Source organism: Arvicanthis niloticus, unplaced genomic scaffold (genome assembly GCF_011762505.2).
Source record: "Arvicanthis niloticus isolate mArvNil1 unplaced genomic scaffold, mArvNil1.pat.X pat_scaffold_365_arrow_ctg1, whole genome shotgun sequence".
Taxonomy (NCBI): Eukaryota; Metazoa; Chordata; class Mammalia; order Rodentia; family Muridae; genus Arvicanthis; species Arvicanthis niloticus.
Window position 1 is genome coordinate 1,571 of NW_023046017.1, and position 9,071 is coordinate 10,641.

The 9,071-nt window shown below is 41.0% G+C and overlaps 1 pseudogene; it reads right to left on the reverse strand.

The window, feature by feature from the left end:
- Positions 1 to 2,943: 2,943 nt before the first annotated feature.
- On the reverse strand, positions 2,944 to 3,094 carry LOC117701979 (large ribosomal subunit protein eL39-like; annotated as a pseudogene).
- Between the last annotated feature and the right edge of the window lie 5,977 nt (positions 3,095 to 9,071).

The following is a 9,071-nucleotide window of genomic DNA, read 5'->3' on the forward strand; positions in this document are numbered from 1 at the left end:
TTTCACAATTTGCAGCAGTGTAGGGGTGTCCAGGGGCTTGGGGACCCTGAGTCCCAGGCTTCTCCTCGAAGGCCTGTGGGTTCCCTCCATACTGACTCTATGCAGTTTCCAGTCGTGACTGGATGTCCAGGAGTCAGGTAACCCCAGCTTTGACCTCAGCCTATGTCATTTCTCACTTGGGCTGAGGCCCCCAGCCTGGGCTGCATTCTCCCACCCCCTGAGCTGTGCATTGACGTGTCCCACAAGCCCAACACCGGATGGCTGCATAGAGTAAATACACTCTAGCATCTCCTGTTTTGCCTGCCCAAGCAGCGCTCCCACACCCCAAAGGCAAGGCGGAAAGCAGGACCACACCTGGCACTGATCACCACTTAATTTATGGGGATTTGAGAGATGAAAGAAGAGCTAACACGCTTCAGATCCCAGGCTTGTAGTCACTATGCCTACACATTCGCAATTAGGAGCAGCTCATTCAGGAGAGATGGGGATGAGCTGTTTGTCAGGAAGAGTTCATGAACCCCAAAAGACCACCAAGGAGCCAATTCTGATGCAATTGCACTAGGCTCTCTTTAAGCTGGAGCTTGAGTCACACACCCGTCTCTAATGCTGTAGAATGGGAGAGTGCAGCCTCAAACCCAGTTTAAGGCAAGCATTTATAACAGCAAGAAGGGGTATCTAGCTTGGCACACATTTGATTGGGGGGCCATTATGGGTCAACGTAACTGACTGGTGCTGGGAGCCAAACTGTAAACTTAACTTCTGCTCTTCTCCTGATTTGGTGGTTGTTAGGAAGGAAAGTGCCAGGGGCAGACTTGTAACCTGAAGGTGCAGATTTGTTTGGGGAATAACCTGGAAACTGGTGCTAAACACAGGTCTTGTTGGGAGGTAACCTGGATACTGATTCTGGGTACCAGCTTGTTAGTTAACTTGAGTTTAATCTTAGGTGAGGTTCTCTAAGAAGGAGTCTGAACCCAAAAGATTTAGTCTTTCAGAGCCTCTGTGGTTCTCTCTCAGAGGTAAAAGGGTGTCACTGACAGTCTCACTCTGTAAAACCACAAGCCCTCCGCAGTTTCTTCCTGGTCTACTCAGCTAGATAGAAGACTGGGGTTCTGAATCCTATCCTAGACATCTACTTGGGTTTCTGACTTCTTGTGATGATACTACTCTGTTTCTGTATTCTTCCATCCCAGATGCCCTGCTGCTCCAAATGGAATTGAGTGAAGCTCTGTCGTCCTTATCAGTTGGTATCTGTACTGATGCCCATAGGATTCACCTTCCTCTTGTAGCTTCTTCCATTACAACAGCTTCAGGCCTGATGTCAAGGTAGAGTAATACTATAGCCAAACCCTGTGTTCCTACAGCATCTGCGCTTGGTTCTCAAGAGGAATGGCCGAGGCAGCAGATCTTTTACACAGCTACTTTCTGCTATGCTCCTTCTCTTTCAAACTTCACTTTCCCTAATGAGTCTGTCCTCTCTATGTCCAGTGTCAAATGTGTGTTATGTGATTTCTGAGGACACACAAATAAATGTCTATTCACCACAGAAAGAACCCCATTGACAGATGGAAGAAACTGTCCTATCCAACTTCAGCCTGGTGAATCAATGAGTTCATTAGGATTATTACAAGAACACATGTCACTCAAAGGCAATCACTCAAGGCATCACTCAAAGCTTGGCCAGCCTTGGGTGACCATGAGTTGCACCCCTGGAGCTCCTTGCATAACTTTCAATCATCTCCACAAAGGTGCACTTACAGCAGACACTCTCCTGGACCCCTGGGCCAGGCACAGGCACAGGTCTCTCCCATCTCTTTCCCATGAAGTAGCTTTCAACTTAAACTTGTAAAGCCATAAATCAAGTTTATAAGTGGCCTGGGCTTAATGTCCGGATTACAAATCATACACAATGAAATTATGCCAGGCCTGTCACCCTCACCTCTAGGGTGTTCCCACAGGACACACTGCCCATTTTCTGGTACGAATAAAAGGGCCAACATCACCAGGCCTAGTCAAGTGTGCAATGCTTAAGGGAACAGCAGCCTGTTGAGATTCCTCTCAACTATGGTCACAGTGTATATGGTCTATCCAGGAAATGTTGAAATTCCATTTCTAACACAGAGTCTTTTCCAAACAGCAGTGCTTGGTGGTAAAACAGGTACTCCACTGTGGAGATGTGTCAAGGTAATGCAGCAATGTCTCACAGCCAAAAGTCAACTGCCCAAGCGCCTCTTCACAAGGTCTCACTGACCTGACTTGCATGGTTTCTCTCAGAAAGCTCTCACTTAACTCCACTTCTCTCTGAAGACAAGCTGCAAGATCATTCCATCTAATGGTTTTCCAAGAAACAAGGAACCCCAGCCTGAAGTGGCACTGGAAGATGGCTTCAATTCTGATCCATCCTTTTGAACTGGAAGGTTTATTTCTGCAAGAGGAGCTTGAAAATAAACACATGCACACTAACAGAGCATGTGTGACAGTGGCTTATGAACCATACCCACTCTTTGGGGCTTTGTTCTTCAACTTAAATGATATGTGATCAAGCACTGTTTTCAATCAACACCGGGGATTAAATCTTAAATTTTGAAACATCAGATTTTTCTTTTGATTTAAAAAAAGATAGTATGATTATTTTGCTCTGACCAATTGCTTAAAATATAATAAATGAAAATTATTCTGCTTTAAAAATAGAAAATGTTTTATCACAGAGGCCTTCACACATTAGAAAAATAACCATACACACCCACATACACACACACAAGTGAAAACTCATATTGGGGCAAATAATATTTATTTGTTTTGAAAGGTTCTACATTTATTGCTGGACAAATACCCTAGTTTAGACATGAGCAAGTCTTCAGGTTAAAAAATGTTGAACTCCATCTGGTAGGACCATCAATGACTATAATTCAGTACAAACCCTCAGACTTGCCATTGTGTGAACCCTTACAGACTCAGCTTTGTTCTCCTCCAGTGTCTTCTCTTAGAGTTACCTGATTTTGTTACCAGTTTTCATCCAAATCCATTGAGGAACAGGAGTTTTACTTTTGCTTCTTGGCCAGGATCACTTGATTCTGAAAGTCTTGTGCGAAGACATGGTGAGAAGCTGATCAGGCATAGAGCACACAATGGCGGAGGTATATTCTTTTAATTACCACATGAACACCCCAGGGCTATGTAGCAACATTTGTAAAGCAAGCTCTCTCTCTCTCTCTCTCTCTCTCTCTCTCTCTCTCTCTCTCTCTCTCTCTCTCTCTCTCTGTGTGTGTGTGTGTGTGTGTGTGTGTGTGTGTGTGTGTGTTATAATGTCTCAGGTTCACAGCCATAAATATATCTGGCAACTCATTTGTCTATAAAGAGATAGACTGTCCAAAATGACTTGATGCAGAGTAAGAAACGTAAATGGAGCTACAGAACAGCTACATCTTTCTCTGTAGCAAACTGTAGTCATTAGCCAGGAGCAGCTCTGAGATTTAAGAGTCACTCCTTCCTCATGAGATAAACGGTCAAAGAACACAGAGATTTCCCAGGAATGATGGCCGGTACCTGTCGAGCACTCACTGAAAGTATTACATATGTTGGCTTTCTGGTGTTCTTGAAATCTCTATGGTTTAAGCTTTAAGGTGAACATGTAGCCTGTTGGGACGTGGGCCATGCTAAGGAACTTTGTCACCAGAGGACTCAGGGCAGTCCCTGTTTGTACTGGTCAGACGGTATGCCTGTGTGGCTCACTAGTCATCTATGCAGACAGAAATAGTTTTGCTTTAATTTTCTTATCACTGTGAATGGACTTCTCAGGTTTGCCCCCAAGCAAAGGACTCGAACCTTTGTCACAGGCATACACGGCGAAGTCACTGCATCTTTGTGGTCAAAGCAGGTCACTTGTCTCCTTTGCCACCTCTTTGTTCAGAATTTAATTAAAACACTATCAGAACGGGAATGCTTACTGTAAATGAGTCACCCTTTGCTGAGGTCATTCTGGCAAGTTAACAAACAGGGCTAAAATAATCCTCAACTGAGATACATACTTTACAGTTGCTTCATATTCCAAGCTGCCTAAATGTCTGTCTGGCTCCTACGCACTAGGAGAGGCCATGGAGGGCTAGGAGAGACCACCACTGGCACAATCAGAATTCAAATGTTCTTTCTGCCTGAGAACCTCTCCCACCCCTGCCTATCTCTAACTAAATCTTAATCACACTTAAAACTTTTGCTCAAGTGGCACTTCTGTGGGGCCTCTTGATCCCCATTTTAATTAGACTTCCTTGTCATAATTTCTCGCTGAACACTGTATTGTTCCTTCAGATACTTTCATATGCTTTTTAAACTTTTCAGACATGTTTGGGGGACATTATGAAAATGTCCCCAAAGATGAGTATGTTGAAAGTTTGATCTCCAATGTAGCAATGCCCAGAGGTAAAGCTTTGGGGAAGTAATTATATCCTGAGGGCTTTGACCTCATCTATGAATTATTTCACTGATGAATCATAACTTGGTGGGCTATTGTGAGGATATTGACACTTTGTAGGAGAAACCTAGCTGAAAGGAACGGAACCTTGGTGATGCGTGCTCAGGAGCTAATCTATCTGTCTGTCTTTCTGCCTTTTTGTCTCCTTCTCCTCCTCTCCTTCGCTCCCCTCCCCCTTTCTCCACCCACCATGAGGTGATTGTTATGCTCAACCATATGTTCTCCATAATAATGTTCTGTCTTCACCACAACACAGAAACCCAAAGCCTAATAACTGGACTGAAATAAAATGATTCCAATGCTGTTTTCAAAATTTTAGCCCAAGAGGCAGCATATGTCTGTCCTTGGAAAGATGGCACAAGGCAACAGATGTCATCCTTTTTTGCTTTGGGGTGAAATTAGATTGATCAGAAATCCTTATGTTGGCCTAGTTACTTTCTTTGATGAAGAATAAATATCACATGAAAACAAAAAGAGAAATCCATTTATTACCTTATAAATTTAGATTGTTTGCACTCATCAAATGCGTAAGCTCCAATAGGAAAATCCCTGGTAGATAAGTATGTAGGAATGTCTGCATCAACAATTACAAGGAGAGGGATGGGTATCTAGGTTTGCCAAATAACATAACAAATTTCTTGCTGGAAAGCAGCATAAATTGGGAAATAAATGACGAAGATTAGCATTTACAGTTGGCCTATTAAAATGTCTTAATTAGTAATGGTTCCCAGGGAGGTCCTAAGGGTATGACATATGTTCCATAGAAATATAAATTAGGAACTTCCAGGCAGCCTATGAAATTAATTATTTCCCTTAATTCCCAGCAAATGGTCTGCCTCCTACTTTGCAGAAAAATTAGCTACCATCAAATAAGACTGTCTTTTGCTTCGTTGCATTGTATCTACAAAACTGGCTGCCTTTTACCTGGAGAGGATGAAGCATCTCTGTCCAAGATGGATGCTTCCATCTACGCCTGGAAACCCATTCTTCAGACCCGCCTAGAACAACTTTATTGAAGAGGTTCCTCTCTCTTTTGTCCCGTTTCACCCTTTATTATTTACCTCTCCGGCTTTCTGAACTCAATCTGGGTTTGAAAATGGACACTTTAGCTATGAGCTTCTGGTCCATCTATCAAGCCTCCGACCCCACAGCTCCCCTGGTGGATGTTCCAGGTCATGACATGCTTCATGAGATCTTTCTCTGGTAGTGACCTCCATTGCCCAACGTAGGTCCTGTGGTTTTTCCTCCTGACCAACCATTCTACCCTACCCTTTGTCACACGGCCCTTCTTTCTTACTTCCATCGTGTCCCATCTTCTCATACTTCTGTCTACCATTAGCCTTGACTCTTCTAGCCCTCTATCTCTTAATCTAATGTGCTTTAAAAAAAAAATGTAGCATGCTTTTGCTTCATCTTTTCCCTGCCTCTGATGTTTCAAAAGCTGCTTTAGAATCACACTTCTCTAGCTCAGCATGACATAACACCGTTCTTTAAAATTGGGATCATTTTCACTCTTCCTGGATCACAACATTTCTTCTCTCTGTCCTCTCCATATGGTCTTGAAGCCATGGCAGGCTTCACTTTTTTTGCCAAAGAAATTGGTTATAGCTAGTATGACGAGATATAATGTTTTATATGTTTGTGAGCTTCTCTCTCACAGCCTTGTAAACACTCTTAAACATCAAGTTGAGATGTTATGTTGTTCATTTTTCTGAGCAAATGTGTCATTTGTAATTTCTCTAGATTTTTAACCCTTCTACATTTTAGCTCTTGAATCTGACTACCCATAGCAATTTAACTCACCAATAACAATTGCTGCCAAAACAAGTAAAATAACATCCTCAGATTGTTGAGGGAAAATAACTGCCAGTTTATAATTCTATCACCAACATTACCATCACTCAAGAGAGGCTGAAAGCCATATTTACAGGAGCCTGGAAAAATTATTGTTCATGGGTTTTTACCATGCAACTGCTAAAAGGACTTGGTTCAAGTACACAATTAAACAGAAAACAGGGGGTGGGGTACAGTGAGCACTTATATTACCCATGCTTTCAGAAAGGAAAATTAAAATTGGTGGTACAAAAAAATGTAATAGGAAAACTGAAAAACCATAATAGTTTTTTTAAGTAAAATTAAAACAAGAAATAAAAATAGCATAGCTGATAGAAATGGAAAATCAGTGTGAAAAAAAATCCAACACTTTATGTTTTGTTTACAAGACGCGATAAGACATGAAATTTATAAAATTACCTGTGCATATTAAAGGATTAAAACCAATCACAAGCCAGTAAGGAAAAGAGAAACAGAGTCTCTAATAAATTCCGTTGATAAGAGAATGCAAGGAAGAAAGAAAAAATACTGCACACACAGATAGAAATGTATGAAAGAGTGTGGCAGAATGCACGGAATAAATCAGTAATAGTGGAGCTTTAAGCTGTCAGTTTGTTAAAATATTAACATTTAATATAAAATATTCATGATGTCAGTGACACTGAAAAAGGAAGAAGGCATGTTATTGACCTCCACTGAAGGATGCTGGATAGCATGGGATGAGCACTGGCCATTGAACGAGAAGGACCCTGCCTAGAGGCCAGTTAGATGGCTCCATGCTTAATACTGCCACAAAGCCTGGCAACCTGCGTACATCCTGGAACCCACATGATGGAAGTTGAGAAATGGGTGAGGAAGAAGGAAGAGTGGGCAAGTCTAAGACTAGCCTGGGCTATAAGATTAGTTCAAGACTAGCCTAGGCAACTTAGCAAGACCTTGTTTCAAAACTAAAAATATAATGAAATTTAGGGATGTAGCTCAGGAATATGGTGCTTATCTACCATGCAGGTAGCCATAGATTTAATCCTAGAACAGAAAAAAGAAGCATAACAAAAACTGAATATGCATGTATGTATGTGCATGTGCATGGCTTACAATATATATATATATTGTATATATATATAATATTATATATATATATATATATATATATATATATATATATATATATAATTATTTGAGAAATTGGACCAAAAAATTCTAAAAGGAAAGGGTGGGGGAGGGTAGAAACATGAGATGTTCAAAAGATGACAAAAGACATTTCAAATTATTTGTGATTAAGGCACATACAGTTGTTGAAGGAAGTTAGTTATGTGTGCTAAGTTGTAAATCCTCAGTATTGGATTACTGAGCTAGGGCTTAATTCAGTAGTCAGGAGAGATTCAGTGGTGATTTCTAAAAAGTCGATTTTAAGGAGACTCAGAGTGTAAAACATTCACTGCCAAGCCTGACAACCTGAGCTACATCCCTGGGACCCACAGGTGGTAGGAGGAGCCACCTCCCAAAAGTTGCCCTCTGACCTCTACATTCATGCTGCTCTGCTACGCATGTGCCCACACATAGTCATACACATGCACATAAATAAATAAATATAATAACATGAAAAGAAAGATGTAGTTAGGTTGTGCAAATTGAAAATGTGCCAGTGTATGAGTAGAAAAAAGAACATGTGGTAGCATTTATAAATTAGTAAAATTAGATCTTAGTTTCAAAAGAGTCATTGTATCCGAGTAGATAGAAGATGACAAAAAATGACAGACAATGAGAAAGAGGAGTGGGAGACAGAGGTTACCTGGTTCAACATGGTAGAGGAAGGGAAGTACTAAAATACCATGGGGTGAGGGGCATCAGGACTAGAAGAGTTGTTATTCTGTGTAATAAAGAACACACACATGTACTTAGGACCAGGAAGAGAAGAATACACAACAAACAGATCCTGAACAGAGTAAAGCCCTGAAATTAGAAGTAGTATCTGGGACCAAGAGGAAGCTAAACACCAACATGCTCGGGAGAAAAGCTGCATTCTCCTTAGAAATAGTAATGTGGCAAGAAAACACAGGTAATATTTATTATTTTAATATTTGTCACCAATGAGATTTAAATTGGAAACTTGGAAATGGTATGATCATGTATAGCATGGTCTCAATTCTTCCTAACAAGAAAGGTTAAGTGCTGCAAAAGAAGGCTGGGGAGGCAGCTATGGACTCTCAGGAGGAGGACTATGGCTTCTGTTCAACTATGCACCTTCCTGCTGGAGTTGAGATCTGAATGTGGAGACAACGTGAACACAGAACTAGCTCACTAACTTTAAAGAATTAGAACTCACAAGCGTGTGTTACTCTGTAAAGTTTCCTTCTCAAGAAGTTTGGTTCCCCAAATGCATATCTACAAGGAAATAACTTGTCACTCAGAAATAGTAATATTTTAAAACACTCCAATAATTTAGGCCAACATCTACCAAAAAATGTTCCTCTCTAAGTGCAAATTAGCTGTGACTAATTAGGCCTGCATCATTCTTTTAAAAAATCGTAAAGGATGCGAAGTGTGGGGAAGACTAAAAGGCCCGATGAAAATGTGTTTTCTGTTGAATAGCTTATAGAGGAAAACCACAACATTAAAGCAGTAAACATTTCAAAGGAAAGCAGTGGAAAATAGCCAAACTTCCAGTCACTCGCTGGAACGAGTTCTGTGAGGTTTGTGTGAGGTTTCGTCCCCTCCTGACTTAAAATAAGTTGCAAGAATATAACAAACGTGTCATGTTCTAAACAATGTA